Raw genomic sequence first — 16,939 nt, forward strand, 5'->3', positions numbered from 1 at the left:
TCCTGATTGCAAAGTGCTTATAATGCACCAGGTAGCCAGAAACGCAGACCTCGCAGACCTCATGCCAGCACTTTGTAAGCTGTGTGTGGGTGGTGGGTTCCTTTTCCAGACCCCCGATGTTTATGGAGATTTCTCAAAGCTCATCTCCAGTTCCTGGGAAGAATGGTTCTTGGGATCCTAAAAAACAGACCCTCCTAGAAACTCCACCAGCGCCACCACCGCGCGTTTTCAAAGCACACCCACTGCCTTTGAGCCCTCCTCCATTCTCTGGAGCCCATCACGCTCCATCTTTATCAGCACACCACCAGTCTCTTTCTCCCAAACCAAGACTCTCAAGCCGAAAGCAGGCCGGCACACCCTTTCCTGTCCCGCTGTTGAAGACATCATGCCCTTGCGCACCCAGGCCCGCCCCGGCAGGTCTGGCCGCAGGTCTGGCCTCCTCCACCCGTCCCGAGGCTCACTCACGTGGCACACGCAGCGGCCCCTCTCTACCCTCAACACACACACACACACACACACACACACACACACACTAGCAGCCTGGGAGCTCTAGAAACTAGCCGGGTAAAGAGTCCCCACCCCCTCAGCTCCGTCTGCCGGAGAAAAGTGGGTGGGAGGAAGTTGCGACCCACGGAGAAGAGCAGCTAGGAGGGGAGAGCCATGTCGGAGGGGAGGACCAGCAGTAATTGGGTGACGTTGCAGCCGTTGTGCCTCTCCAGTCCGCCCAGCCAGCGGGTCAGCTTTCAACACAAATCAGACAGTGGGATTGCTTCTGCCTGCAATCAATAACTCAGCCGAGTGAGCTGCTGAAACCAGAGGCGTCCCTTGTCTGCTCTTTATGGGGCCCTGCGGACTGAATCCCAGCCCCTCTGCTTCACAAACAAAGAATTGGGTACCAAATGACAGAGGAAAATTTTAACCCCAAACTTCCATCGCATCCCCTGGTTATGATCTGTTAAAATGAAAAGAGCACCGACCTAGTAAGGTCTCTAGAAGAAAGGGTTAAAGGGAGAAATCTACGCCTTAAATTTCAGGTCTCCTGTGATATGAAATGGAGTAGAACCAGTGTTTCAATAAGCATTTAACAATGGGAAGAGAAGATGTAAAGTCCCATTAAATTTAGCTGTCCCCATAGATGCGTTTGAGTCAGCCGCACACTTATAAGCAAATTACCAATCAAGTCTTATTTGTACTTACTGATAGAAGGGAAGAAGAAGGAAAAAATGTATCATACTTTGTAGAGGAGAATTTGGAAGGGGGTGTTAGATAGTTTATTACAGACTTTATTTCATGAAGAGTAAGGTTAAGAGGTCCTAGGAGATATATCGTGATTCCAACTTAATAATATACATTAAAACCAAGCAAGAACTGAGAGAAAAGGATGTGTCAGAAAACTTGGGTGTGAGTACCAGACCAAGTTGAGATTTAGGCATGGTGGGCCTGAGCTTGAAGGATGTAAGTTCAGTTCCCATAACCCTAAAACAAATACTGCCCAGATTCTTTATTTCTCTGACACTGACACAATATAATCAAAAATAAATTATAAGGATGGCAACCCAGATGAGGAGGTTTTCTAAATGACTCCTCATTATGAACAGTCCTGCCCAGATGACTGGGAAAACTGATATTGGTCCTTTTTCTGCTGAGCCATGGTTGGTCCTTGAGGGGTGGGGTGGGGTACTAGTCCTACTTTAAAGCCAAGGAAATATTCATGTGTGTACAAAAGTCATGGAAACCTAGTCTGAGACAGAGATTAGAACACAGGAGCGCGTTTCTATGCTCTACACAACTAAAGACTGCTTGGAAAGAAAAGGTGCTGGTACTAATAGATTTCGTATACATTGATGAAGCCACATCATTAATCCCAAAGTTTTCGAGACAGGGTTTCTTTGTTATAGCCCTGGCTGTCCTGGAACTCATACTGTAGAACAGACTGGCTTCGAACTCAGAAATCAACCTGCCTCTGTCTCCCGAGGGCTGGGATGAAAGGCATGTGCCAGGACTGCCTGACAATCCCAAAGCATTTTAAGTGGGCCTTTAAGCAATACGTAAAATGAGCCTTTTGCTGAAAAAGTTTAGACATTATTACAAATTATTACTTAGATATTATTCCAAATACCTCCCCGTTTGACAAATTTTACTAGTGTGAGTAATGATGAATTTTACTTTACTTTTTTCTTGTAATTTTTATTCGGATATAAAAAAATTAAAGGTAGAAATGTAAAGATAAGGCTAGGCTCCCTATGTAGGAAATGAACCCTACAATGAAATCTTTCCTTGGTATAACAAATCCTTTGTAGAGTACAGATTCTTTAGCAATTCACTCAGCACGCTGTGTGGTCAGCTTGGAATAACGCTGTACCTCGTGAATCTGTGAAATATAAAAAATGTGCACTATTACTTTTTAAATTATACGCACTATTACAATTGATCATTATTTGGGTTTTAAAATAATAAGTGTTGCCACTTTAGAAGTTTTAAACCACATCTACCCGAATCTAATGTCAGCTTTAAAGAAGATAACTACTTTTTTTTAATATACTTACACACTTTTAAGGTGCCAACAAAAGCATTGAAAACTGTGAAGTAACCTCTGGAGAGATGAAGTGAAGCGTGGAAGGCCAATGGCTGTGGCAGTGAAGAAGTGCAGAGGGTGAGTGTTCACATTTATCGTCTGCCACAAACTTACCACAAAAGGAAAGCCACCAGTTTCTTTGTCTTGAAGTATTTATTTAAAATGTTGGCATGTGTGACAGTGATACAGTTACATGGCCATGCTCTTCTTTATGATATGTGCAGTGCTGTGGCATGTTGGTTGCTCAGAGCTCCTAACACCTTCCAAGGGCCACCTTTGCAAGTGTCTACTACAATTAAGCTGATTCCTAGGTGGCCACGTGCATCATCCTAGGACAAACTACAAAGAGGTTAAAATATCTTTTACATTGTGGAATTTGAATCTTACCATGTTTTTCAGATTTTTATTTTTCTAAATTTTCATGTTCAATTATATTTATGATGAAAGTATTCTGGCTGAAGAACAAATACTATACACTTGAATAATCTTGAGGGGTAGATTAATCTATATCCTTTCTTCATCTCAGGGTAGGTTGCTGTGGCAACCGCCCCAGCTCACTTTAAAATAATTTTTTAAAGCTCACTTCAAGAGCTACACCCAGCGTGGGCCAGGCTTAAAAGCAGGCAGACCCAGTGCATAGGGCTTTCGTAGACTGCTGCTTTAATGTAGGGAGGCAGAAGAAAGGGAGCTGAAGTAAGATGGCTCAAAACAGAAATTGGAATGTTAGCTTTGAGCTGAAACAATCAATCACCATGCTCTCTGTAACTTCAGGTGTCTAAATGCATTGTGAAATAAATCCTTGGATGAGATAACTAATGTTTATTTATATTTAAAATTAAGCACTTATAATAATTAATGAAAGGAATATTTGTGATTACACACATTCAGAGAGATAGGGGGAGAGAAGGGGAGAAGGCGAGAGAGAGGAAGTAAGTGAGTGAGAAAAAGAGAGAGAGAGGGGGCGGGGAGAGGGAGATAAAGAGAAAGGTGGTTTAATGGCAGGTCAATTCTAGCCATCACTTCATCTTCTTTATTAAAGGAAAGTTTCCTTTTATTAAATCCTTAGCTTCACTCCCCACTGATATAAAGGGTATAATAATTATGATTATTTTCAAGCATAGAACAAAATTGGAGAGCTCATGCAAACTAGGAAACCGAGGCCTAGAAAGGATTTATCTATTAGGAAGACACTTTTAGTGTTTTCAATGTAAACTATCAAACCATAAGTAAAAAAACGTTATTTGTGCTCTGCCACAGAGTCACATCTACAACCACAAATCCCAAACTGGATAGAGAATTCTAAGTCTCTCAACACCTAGATCAAAATACTTCCTACACAAGAAAATGAATATCATTAGGTAGCAAGGATCACCAGTTTAGGTAAATAAAAGTAAACAGATAATGTGTGTCTGGCATTATTTAAAGACAAATATACAACACACTCTGGATTAGCAATCTCATGGATTACTACTAAATTATTTATTTATTTGTTTGTTTGTTTGTTTGTTTATTTATTTATTTTCCACTTCAGCTACAAGGTTTGTGAGGAAAACTGACACTAAACTTTGCTCACACATCATTAAGAAGCTAAATATACAAAGGGGGAAAATCTTATCTTTTCAAAGGCCAGCTGTAATACATTCCAGACCCAAAGTTTCAAATCATCCTCACCTGGACTGGACATACTTTTAAATGTTTACACTATTGTTGATAAATATGGATTTGTTACAATGTTTATTACTAAACAATTCTTTGACACTTGGTGGGGAAAAATAAAAGTTTCCCTTTGAAGGAAAAATAAATCAAAACTGAAGTGTGCTGTGGTAAGTAGAAACTTTGTCTATAATTAAGGAGAAGAGCATGATTGAATTCATGTATTGGCTATATCAACTCTGTCATGTAACATAGGCCATGATAGTTCATTATACTCATTTAAAGCACTTTGACAATAAGTTCCCTTGGTCCTTCTTATAGTTTGCTCTGTGAGGATCTTTGTAAACCTTAAAAATAATCTAAATTTTCATTTATATCACCATATCTAGGTATGCTTTAGCTTGCAGCATGTCTAAGTTCAGAGCTTGTACCTCTAAACATGCCGTTCTGTTTATATAAACTCATGGTAGTCACACTTGCTATGTGAAAGAGGAGCAAATACAATATAGCATAGATACCATTTTCAAAAGCAGAACAAACAAAAAACCCACTATGTCACAAAGCTTGTGCTCTGTGACAGCTTGTCATGCTTTCCTGTAATAAAATCGCAGTACTAATTAATAGTCTCAGTGGTAAGGAGCCAGAGGTTTGGAGATTGTTCCCATGTAGTTTAACTTGCCTGTAAAATCAACTTTTTGCTTTCAAATGAAGACTTTGGAGGGTGCTTAAACGTTGAGTCCACTGCTCTGATAGAAGCTACTAACTTCAAACAGCACAATGAGGCAGGAGGCTTTTTTGAAGCACAGTGTCCCTCTGCATTAAAATAGTACTCTGCAGGCCTACTGAAGAGCTTCCCGGGAAATTCAGCCAGTTACTGGGTTAAACATATACTTTCGAAAATATTTTTAATTAGCTAGATATTTCTATGGGCGACTATTGTCTACTCTTGTATCTTCTACATTATGGTACTCTGTGAACTTTCTCTTCCTCTAATCATAATATTAAAAATGAAATGTTCATATTTTACACAAGCTACAGTACTCCTGGCATGCAATCTTTCTCTATTTTGAGGATGCATAGGGTTGACTTGTATATAGTTGATATATTTAATCTTTAGCTTTTTAGGTGTGGTCGGGATATCTAGTACCTTTTTTTTTCCTAAGTATCAATTCTTTGTGAACCTATATTTTTACTATGGAAAAGTATTCGACAGGCTTAAACCTTAACCTAAGTATTCTTATCAGTCTCTGCTCCTGCTTCCTGTGCAGCTGAAACTCTTCAGGATAAGTGAAGTCACCCGCTATCTATCGGTCAGGGGAGCCTAATGCATTCGGGAAGTTGTTTTTGGTTTACTTGCTAATGACCTGGATAAAGTCCAGTAAGGTGTGGAGGGAAGGAGGGGGCATTCTCCGAGGAAGCTGCCCTCTCGGTAAATTTGTCCAGATTGATTCGAAAGTTAATGGCCCGGGGATAAAGTCGAGATTTCAAAAACTTGTATTTAATTTATAACTAACATTGGAGGATCCTTTCGGCTCACTTTCTAGCCTAGCCCTCCTGACTCTCAAGGCCAAAAGCTTTATACATTCTGGGCAGGCAGGAAGCGCACGCTGGGATCGAGGCTTGCAGACATCCTGGATCGTGGCTTTTACGCGTGAGTAACGGAGGCGCGCGCGGACCAGAGCAAGGATGAAGTGGCTACTGAGAATCCAATGGGGGCGGGGGATGGGGGAGTCAGTAGAGCAGCTCTTAGGGTCGCGCTCCTATTGGTCAGAAGGAAGATCTCGACTTCAGAAGGACTTTCCTGCTAGCTGGCTTGCAGCCTCCCCGGGGGAGCGAGCGCGCAGGAGCCGAGCGTCCTCTGTAGCGGCGGGGAGAGAGGCAGGGAGCCGCCGCTCCCCGTGTTGTCTTCCCTTTCATGCAATAAAGAATTGTCATTAGGTTTGCGTATGGCATGTGCCATTACCCCACCGTAAAACTAAAATTAGCAAAATGTCAGGAATGGAAAGATTGATTCACCAAGATGCAATTATCATTTAAAAGTGCTTGATTGAGGTACTGATGTTCAGTGATTTATTCTGCATACCATATACATAATTAAAGTAGTGTAGTGGAGTAATTTATCAATCTAGTTGAGACTGGAGGGGTGAGGAGGGAGCTGCAGTATGTTTGTTTTATTAAAATGTTGCGAGGTTCTAGTCCCGCCCCCCTTTTGCAAGAGTGAAACTGATGATTTCCCCAGCTCGGGAGGAGAGGCAACGGTTTGGGCTGGTTGGGATAGAGAAACGGAAAGGAAAAAGCAGCGCCAGGCAAAGGCAAGAATAAAATGAGTTGGGGGACAGGGGTAGCACCGGAGCGTACGTGCTGCTTAGAACCCCAGCCCCGTGTGCTCCGTCTTGCTTGCCGCCCCCGCGTCCCCTCCCAGTATCCTTACATTCCCCCCCCCGCCGCCCCCCCCCCCCCGCTCTTTTACACGACCTATCTAAGGCTATGAGCTGCTCTCCTTTTCCCATTCGTCTCCAGTCACTTCCTTCCTGGACACAGTTTTCTGGACGAGTCTGGTTACTTTTAATCCCACCGGCCACAGAGAACCACTTTCTCCTCCTCTTCCACCTCCTCCTTCACTTCCTCCACCTTCCTCCTCCTCCTCTTTCTCCTCCTCCTCTTTCTCCTCCTCCTCTTTCTCCTCCTCCTCTTTCTCCTCCTCCTCTTCCAGCGGCTTCGGTGCGCGCGCGAATGCGCAAGCCCGCGCGCGCCTCCCCCTTGCCCCCCTCTCGCGCGCGCACACACGCACACTTCGTCTCCAGCTCTCTGCTCGCTCGCCTCGCAGTCACAGACACTTGAGCACACGAGTACACCCAGACATCTTCGGGCTGCTATTGGATTGACTTTGAAGGTTCTGTGTGGGTCGCCGTGCCTGCAGCTTTGAATCAGGTGGAGAAGCACTTCAAGGCTGGACAAAGTAAAGATTATTGTTATTTTTTTTCTTTCTCCTCCTCTCTTTTAAGAAAGGAAAATATTCCAAGGACTAATCTGGTCGTGTCTTCCTTCATGTAAGTACCTCTGACATTTCTCCAAAAGAATAGAAATAGCTTGTGTATTGTCTCTGAAATCTGCACCAATCTCTTCCAGGCACTGGGTCTATCCAACTCCTTTCTGGAAGGCTTAAGTTAAGGCTTGTTGTGCATTCTTTCTTTAGATTCTACGATTTCCTTGTGTGTGTCTGAAAGTAACTTTTTAGATAGTAGTATCCGTTTGCCATCTGCTATTGAAATCACATCTGACTGTTCCTGTCACATCAGTTTGTTTAAAGTTTCAAGAAGTTAGTTCCTGTCATTAGCATGTTTGATAGGGTGGAGAACGCGGATACTAGTGTATTTTAGTATTTCACAGACTGTTCTGTGACCTTGAAGTAGCTGTCTTAAAATTTAGCTCTTAGTTCACTGTGGAAAGATGCTCCTAGGAGTTACCCCAAAGACTGATTTGCCCTGGGTTTGGATTCTGAGCCACTAGTCCTTGGGATGACTTTAAGCTAAAGCAGGGCTGTCTGCCAGAGGCTACCTTTTGTGCATCCTCTTCCCTCACCAAAGTGCAGGCTTGAAAGAGTTTAATTGGTGGGGACCAGAAGCAGTTGCCCTGGCCATGGTAGTCTGTGCATTGCACAGTTCATGTTTGCATTTCAGCATGTGCACTGTTGTTTAGATCAAGGGAAATATTAAGCTATTTAAAAACAAACAAAACTAAGTCACTTAGCCTGCCTTCTCTTTGGACTTTGGATGAAAGTTACTAAACTAAGTGACAAAGTTGGCCGTAAAGGAAGTCTATAGTTACGGAGCACATTGCTTATTGTATTATTGTGTATTATGCAAGTGTTTGAGTGCAGTGCTAATGTGACTTCCTTTCCAGAGCAAGGCTACCAATTCTTAAGGAAATTGTTATGTCTGAGCCATTTTGTCCTGTTCTAGATGCTATGGTTATGAACCTTTTCCCTCACATTTTTGAAACGGATGTCTTCTGTATAAAACACTCAGTATGTAAATGCTGACAGTGTATGGAGAATCAGGCTCTTTGCCAGTTCTTTAACTGGTCCTTGGTGGAGAATTGCTTTGATACAAAGTGCATTTTACAATTGTTAATGTGATAGAAACTCTAAGGGTAACTGCCTTATGAAATGCTTTAGTGACTGTATGTGTTCTCTAAGTGCTGTAAAGAAAACTCCAGTCGCATTTCCATGCCTTTCCAGAAGAGTGACCCGGCTCCCTCCACAGGCACCTTGCAATGGAATTGTGTTGCAGAGTAAAAATGTTTGTGTGGGGCATAATAATCCCCCTCCCCTAGAGATATGCTAGGACTTGAAATGTGACCACCTGTGAGCCACACTTAACCTTGGAGCCATACCGATTTTCAATTTATAGATAAAATTTCTCATTTAATTTTAAAAATGATGTCAGTTTGGCTAGTCTTATAAGTAGTTCAATATGTGTAAGTATGGCACCAATGGTATGTTTGTGCAACTATTGAGTCAATTACAAAACTGCAGGCAATAAACCCCACATTATGATCATCTAGTATAAGCATATTAATTATTGAATTTAAAGGTAGCCCTAATGCAAGTGCATGGCAGGTAAAATGGGTTGTCCTTAAGTCCCATCACAAGTGGGAAAAAAATTCCTGAAATCAATGAGGTTTTGTACTATTTAAAGGATAATACATTTAATCCTGTATCGGATTCTGATCTTTATTCTAAAAGTATTCATTGACACATACGTAACATATAATTAAAAAAGAAATTGGTACCCAAGTTAAAGGGCCAGTAGTTGGCAGTTATCTTTACTTCAAATTGTGCTGAACTTTATTTTTTAAAAAATGCTCTTCTTATTACTATGATTCACAGTTTGGGAATGTGTTATACAGTTCTCACACTCCTTATTAGAAGCAGTGTTTTACTTCATTCATTCACGACGCTATTTACATCTTAGTTGCTGTGCATGTGAATACATTGAAGGGTAATATTAAGGTGTGCTATTAATTTAATATAAATGTTTTTGGTATTGGTGGAAATAACAAATGACCATGTCATAATAAGCAACTTTCCACCCTTTCAAAGTTAGTCATATTTTTAAAGTATGTAATCGTGAGCATTAACTTTCCCAAGCAGAGATACTAATTAACCACAGCAAACTTCAGTAACCAAGAGTTGTTATAATGTTCTTTATTTTTTGCTTTATAAACAAGTTAATTTTGTAGAAATCTACTCATTCTAATAAAAAAATAACTATCTAATGATTCCTGAAAATTGAATCCTAAAAAAAAAACAATATATTCTATAGTTTTCAAATATTTTTTAGTGTTTCTCTGGCCTTCACCTTGCTCAGTGCCTAAGTTGAACGGCATATAATTATGTCTTTCTAATAAATTATTCATTGTATTTAGATTTCTTTAATAGAGAACCATGCTAAATAACACTTTGGCAAATGTAAGCATTATCTTTTAAAACTTTCTTCTAATTATTGTAGTATATTTTGTGGGTTTTATTTTCCAACTCTGTGCAATATATTTTTTGAGTCTATGAATTTCAGAAAGGGACAAAAATGGGGAAATATCTACACAGTAATAATTGTATTATATAACAAAAATAGTTATTAAACAGAGAGCTAAGGTTTTCAGGACATGATTCCAAGCAACATGGAGAAATTTAGTGTGTAGTTAAAGGTCACAACCTCACAGCATGGACTGAAGAAGGATTGCTGATTAATTTTTAACTTTTTAAAAATAACAGCTTTTAGAATAATGCCTCCCAAATGAATATCTACACTTAAAAAGCATGTATATTCCTTTTACACATATATAGTGATGGTTTGGACCAAATGAAAGGCTTTATCGACGATGCTTAGTGAGTGTAACATATGAAGAAGAGCTGACTGGGATTTCATGCTCAGCACTGTGCCTTAATTCACAGACTCATGGTTGTTCCTGCATTCAGTAGAGCTTGACTCGTCACTGGGATTTGTCACCTTTAAGAAATCAAACCAGATTACAGAGGCAAGTCACAAAACCAAAGCAACAGCGCTCTACACCTTACAAAAGGCAGATTACACAGTTCACATGTTATTCTGATAGAGCAAAGATAAAGGCTGATTGCTGAGGAACGGCAAGACACTCTGATTCGAAATGATTGCTAGATAACTATGCCACGACCCTGTTGCTTCGTCATTATAAAGAGCCACTTAAACAGCGGAAAACTCAGTTTTCAAATAATAGGCGCTCAGTAGTGTTTTTTTCATTGCTTAAATTTGAAGTTCCATCAACTCTCTTTGAGCAGATATCAGTTTGTCAGTTTGTGTGAAGTGGTTACCATAAAGCTTAAAGGAATTAAGCATTTTCAGAAGTGTTGTGTAGAATGCAGAGTAGATTTGCCAAAATTAATATATCTTTATGGTATTGAAAAATTAAGCAGAAAATACATAATTGACAATATCCTGTATGTTGTTCTGTTACCAGGTGTATTCTTCAAGATGAGTAGTTACATAGTTATGATTCAATGCATTCAAAACATATCATGATAGGTTTTATTGGTAAATGAGACATATATATATATATGTTTATTTTATGAATGTTACTTAAACATCATTCTTTATGAAAATATAATACGTGGAGACTTTGTTAGAGAATAGTTTTGTTTTACCTGTAGCATTTTTAAAACTCAAACTTCCTAAACACCCAACACCACAGTAATTTCTTGCTTCTTTTAAAATTGAAGTCCTTTTTTACCCTACTGATGCCTCCTAGTGTCTCCCACAATAAAGCGCTAATGAGTCATCCATAACTGTAAACATTGCACTTTCACTGCCTGCATCTTCTGTGATACATAAAATTCATATTTATGTGTTTAATTTTCTGTGCGTTACTATAATAAGATAGAATACTTTATAGTGAATGAGATGTTTCATCTGTGGATTTATGGTATGAAGGTTTACTTCGACTTTAACAATATTCTGCTAAGAGTAATAAGTTTATACCTTCGGTTGAAATTCATATCATCCTTCCTTATATTCACTATTATTGCAAATGAAAAATAGCAGATCTTCCATTTTGTAGACCTGGAAATTAGATAGAGTTCATCATTGAATGGCCGATGAGAAATGGTTAAAAGAGCTTATCTTTTCATTTAAGAAGACCCCCTCAAGAGTTAACAAGTTTTGTTAACTGCGTGCCTTCACAGATGCAAATTTCTATGTGAATATTGCATTTCAAAGGTTAAAAAAATAAAGGGAAGGGAAAGATAAGTGTTACTTATAAAATAGCAAAAGAAAAACTTGATTGGGGGAAAATGTCTCTATGTAGTGGAAAGAGGTTTTACTAGAACATAAGTTCTCAGGACCCACAGGGCACTCTCATGTGGTAGACACTAGTGGACATCAATTTTACTGCAAGGTTTATGTCCTTAGCCCCATAGCAGTGAGTGACATGCTTGCATATCTGTGACTTCCTGCAACTCTGATCCTACCTAAGACAATTGCCATTTGATTTTATAATTATTTCTTTAGTATAGTTATGAAAGGGGACATTCTCCTAATAGTTCCAAATTCAAGTGCAAAAGATTTTAACATCTCTGGGCCTCCTGGGTTGTCTCAGTGCATATCACATTCTTGACTTTCACTAATACAGTGTTCTGAGGATTCAAGTGCATATGTTAGACCTGAGCTTAATTAGTTGTTACACTTACATGGGGGGAGGGGGGCAGAAGAGTGTAGGAGGAGGGAGGGAGAGACAGACAGAGAGAGAGAGAGAGAGAGAGAGAGAGAGAGAGAGAAGCAGAGAGACAGAGACAGAGGAAGAGACACAAAGAGAGAGACAGAGGGAGACAGACAGAAAGAGACACGTGGTAGGGTGTGAAATAGCCAGCCCTGATTAAAAAGTACACAGAATATTAGCAAAATTTGCCTATTGATTATTTTGTCCTAAGTTAGTCCATGATACAGTGCCATTACAATTCTCGTCTTGGACAAATTTCAAAGAATGTAAGGGGTGTGTTCCTTTCGTTTAAGGAAGCAAACATCTAGGAAGGGGTGGGCCTTTCCCACAGGAGCCGCATTTCTTCCCCTGGAGAGCTGAAGCAAATCTGTAGTATATAAGAGACTGGCCCATAAGAAACAGAATGATTTGTAATGATCTGTTCTAGTTAGTAAGCGAAGCAAACCATAAAGAGTTTTCCCTCTGAAAAACAGCTCCTGTCTGCCGCTTAATACTCAGTGCTGAAAACGGACCATAAAACAAAACAGAGCAAAGAAACAAAGAAATCACATTTATAGTAATTTGTGCTCACAACTATATAGTACATTGAGATAATTTTGAAAACTTCACATTGTTTATAGCATTAAGATATAGAAATCAAAGGTGTTATACACATACATTTTCCAACCCCATTGTGAGGCTATGGAGGTAGCATATGACAAAGAATACTACAGTTAAATATAAGAATATCGAAAGAACAATCTGATGTGATGTTATTTTGTACTTTCTTGCTCTCACTGCACAAAGAGAAGGCATATTCATGCTAAGAAAGGAGTTTATGTTACCTGTTATGTAAACCCATGGACTAGCCTCATTGGGCTAGTGACAATTGTAGCTTTCACTACAATGTATCTGCTATATATTTCTACTTGTTTTATTTTAAAATATAGTTGGTATAAATAAAATTCAGAGTGCACATAAAAAGAATTTTTTGAGGGCATTTTACAGGAAATCAATGTCATGACAAGAAATAAAGGCAGTAAACTTATTACAAAGAAAATCTGTAGAAATCAGTACTATTTAAGAAGGGACACCTTTGAGAGACTTTATTAATTCTTAATGCAAAAAAAAATTGAAATGAATGGAGCAATGGTGTTCAGCCTGCTTATTGAATGGCCGTGCAAGGCTTCAAGCAATGGTTTAAATAAAGTCCCTTCAACTTGTGTGAGTGACTGGAGGAAGCGGGCTTTGAAGCAGTCCCTAGTGGGAACCTGATTTTTTTTAACTTATCCTGAGAGTCTCTTGGTTTTCTTCCTGCACCTTGTAATAGATAAGATGCATATGAAGATGCGTGCATACGTTGCTTATAGATGCTGTGAATTTCTAGCCTGTTGAATTTTAAAAGTGTTAGATACGGTTCTTTGTTCGAGGATGTAAACTGCTTGAAAGAAAAACAACCAAAACCAGCATATTTTTAAAATAAGCTAAAATGATAGCAAGAGAACACAACCATTCCCCAAATCCCAAATATCGACATCTTTGGCTTAAATTTGCTCAGTTTTTATGAAATTAGACAGCAGATTTGTCAATATAAATATAAGGAAATTTGCCTAGTAGGGTAATAAAGTTGACTTTCAGTTCTTAGATCATAGTTAATTGTTGACCCTGCATAAGGTGTATTAAAAGCCATGATGTTTTTAATGGAACTTGAAGGCTTGGGATCTCTTTATAGTAATTTTGAAGATGTGGTTATTTAGTTGAAATATTCACTGGACATTTTATTTTTATAAATCCTGATCACACAAGGAAGGCTTTATAGGACGGACTACCTAATTGCAGTCAACAGTCTCTTTAATGAATGAGCACACACAGAAGAACACATATTTTAAGAATATAATGGTCCTGTATTTTTTCAAATTACCACACTTTTTATATCAGAACAAAACATATGTGTCAAAGCAGATGTTTTAAGTTACACCTTTCATGTAGGTGAGTCTGTAAATGTACAATTCGACTTAAATGGCTTTGTGGGAAGGTAGTTTGGGGAATTTAAAAAGGAAGCTCGCAGTTACTGTGGTTTCAACTCTTTCTTACAAAAAAGAAGAAGAAGAAGAAGATGGTAGTTACACTCAGGATAAAGAGAAATAAACTCTTTTAATTCTTTTTAACATGCCCATAGTTCCTGGGGTAGAGCTTATTTTTATTCTTGTGTATGCAGGGCAGGTACTGGCAGCGGGCTACAAAATGAAAACTTGCTGGCTGCCAACCAGACACTGTGCAGAGCATCACATCATAAACTTCCCTCCCCTTCTCAGAGTGATTTCAGCCCTAAGCAATGTCCTTCGCCTTCAGCATAGGCTGAGCAGCAGAGGGCCTCCTTCCTGAGCAGAGGCTTTGGGAAAGGAAAGGCACAGTGTTTCCCTTCTTCAACTTGAAAGTCTGCCTCTTAAATCTCTAAGGCTCGAACTGCAAACTGGATTCACTATGTTTCCTTTTTCTTCCTATATAGTGGTTTAAAATGAATCAAACAATAGGTGTGAGTTATTAAATGGGACTGACTACCTACCCACCCCCTACCTACAGAGTACATGAAGGCCTGATCATATATCTGTGGCGCTTTTTGTTGTCGCACAAAGAAAAAATATAATGGTTTCTTTTCACTGAAACTTATGCATTATATTGCAGATAGGCCAGATCATTTTGTGATGCAAATTAACATCAAAGGTGGGTTTTTTTTTCTGCCTATCACAGAAAATAGATGCTCCATCACAATATATGGTTCTACCGTGATTTTTTTTTATTGATAAGCATTCACATTTTTAATAATTATTAGGTCAAATTACAGAGTAATTTGAGAGAAAACATGAGAGTGACTTGATTATTACTACGTGAAGTAAGCTGATTTCTAAACATCTGCATTTTTATCCTTGCACGTGGAATTGTGATCTGAAACGTCTACTTCTCTTTGGCATGTAAAGTAACAAATGTTTAAAAGTAGCTTGTAATTGCTAGTTACACTTTGAACCTTTACCAATGAGCTTTTTTATTTTAAATCCTATTAAAAATAATTTCTGGCTGCCAGGGCAGTGGGCACTTATTTGTAAGAGGTGGGGTCTGATTATTGCCAGCACACCTTTCTAAAACTAGCCTTCACCTTTGGAAATATATTAAATGGGACCTTCAGGAAAAAGTGTTTCTACATAATAAATATTTGTTCCACCTTTATTTTTAAACTAAATTATTGCTTTCACAATGTCCTTACAGAATGTAAGTCTTAGTAACAAACTAAACCAATTATTAATTACCTAAATACCATTTACTAAACACCCCCAAAAGTAAATATAACTTTATGTTCCTTTAAAATCGATAAAATGGATTATTTTAAATTTCATTTAAATGTCAAGGGCAACTATCTATCTGTCAATACCAGTACGTATATTTTTATAACAAAGTATTAAAAAAGTAATATAATATATCTCTTTAGAAAATGTAAAAGGAATGTCATGAGAATACCTGCAGGCTAGTGCTATCTACCAAGAGAGAAAAAAATATTGAAATTTGATGTATATGTTGTAAATATAGACAGGAGAATAATTTAGACATTCCATTAAATATTATGTGAGCCTTTGATTTTGCTTTAATTTTAAAACTTAGAATGAGATTTGTTTTCTTGGCATAGTGCAAAATGATAAGAGTCTAAATCACACCTCCAATAAGCATTGTTCTACCCACTGTCAAGTTTCAAGTGTGGGAATTTTAAATGGAAAATACACTACCTTGATATTTAAATATTATACAAACTATTCTTCAGTTTAAAGCCTGAATCTCTTGAAGTTGCACCTAATAGGTAGTTTGCCCCATCAAGCATTTTAAACTTCGTTAACTAACAACTTCTTCAGGGTGTCTGACTTCCATCTGAGAGACGACTTAGTAAAGGTTTCTGTGGTCAGGGATGTAGCCCTTTTCTCCCTGCTTTGTTAACTGTTAATAAGTCAAAATATATAAAAACCAGAACTAATTCCATCTGAATTACTTTTCCAACGTGAAAGCAGCAAAATTAGCAGTTTAAAAAAGTGAGTGTGCATGACTTCAATTACGGGATTTATTGAAAGCTACTTAAAGTTGGTATAGTTTAGTGGTTAAAGAAATATTGTTGCCTACATTTCCCTTGCACATTTGCACTTTTCTCCCTTTACACAAACTAAAAGCAATCTCCACAGTGACTTGAATAGACTTCCAACGACTCGCTTGAGTTTCTCAGTCCCTAGCACTATCTTCTTATGGCTTTATTGGTCCAGACTGGTAATGTTGCTCAATCTGGATGGAAGGAATGAGAGAGAGAGACAGACAGACAGACAGACAGACAGACAGACAGACAGAGACAGAGAGACACAGAGACACAGAGAGAGAGAGAGACAGAGAGAGACAGAGAGAGACAGAGAGAGACAGAGACAGAGACAGAGACAGAGACAGAGACAGCACTATGTGAGCTGTCTCCCTCTCTTCTTTCATTTAATAACTCAAAAGAAACAGTCTTAAGGATTCTTGGCTTCATCTTTATCCCTTTTAAATATATTTATTTGGACTTCCATCTGACCTTTCTTCTTATAGATAGGTAGGTAGATAGATAGATAGATAGATAGATAGATAGATAGATAGATAGATAGACAGACAGATACAAATTGATTGATGTATTGATACATATACATATACATGATTTGATATTGTAAAAGCATGCACTTCTAATTTTCTTTGTCTACACTTGGGTGACTGTAGAATTGTTTTGTGTTTCAATTGCTTACACTTCAGAGATCTGTGTGGTTCAACATAGGATACTATCATGTCACAAAAGAGCTCCTAGCATTGATCTTGAAAGTGTAAGGACTACAGATTGTGTCTTTGTAAGGAGCTGCTGTGACTTTTAAGTCAGTGGATAGATAGCACAGCCACATCAACAAGAACAGCCTCGTGAGCTCTCGG

At 38.7% G+C, this 16,939-nt stretch overlaps 1 protein-coding gene across 11 annotated transcripts in view; it reads left to right on the forward strand.

Moving 5' to 3' along the window:
• The first annotated feature begins 5,830 nt into the window (after positions 1-5,830).
• Mef2c (myocyte enhancer factor 2C) overlaps positions 5,831-16,939 on the forward strand; it is a 145,204-nt gene continuing 134,095 nt past the window's right edge. For 6 of the 11 annotated variants that reach the window (XM_021179832.2, XM_021179842.2, XM_021179834.2 and 3 more), the window contains exon 1: positions 6,941-7,278. The gene's annotated coding sequence lies outside the window, so the exon portion shown is untranslated. Of the gene's footprint in view, positions 5,880-6,940; positions 7,279-16,939 lie in introns of those variants that run through there. The other 5 variants (XM_021179843.2, XM_021179831.2, XM_029468445.1 and 2 more) reach the window with 5 other exon arrangements.

Source organism: Mus caroli, chromosome 13 (genome assembly GCF_900094665.2).
Source record: "Mus caroli chromosome 13, CAROLI_EIJ_v1.1, whole genome shotgun sequence".
NCBI lineage: Eukaryota > Metazoa > Chordata > Mammalia > Rodentia > Muridae > Mus > Mus caroli.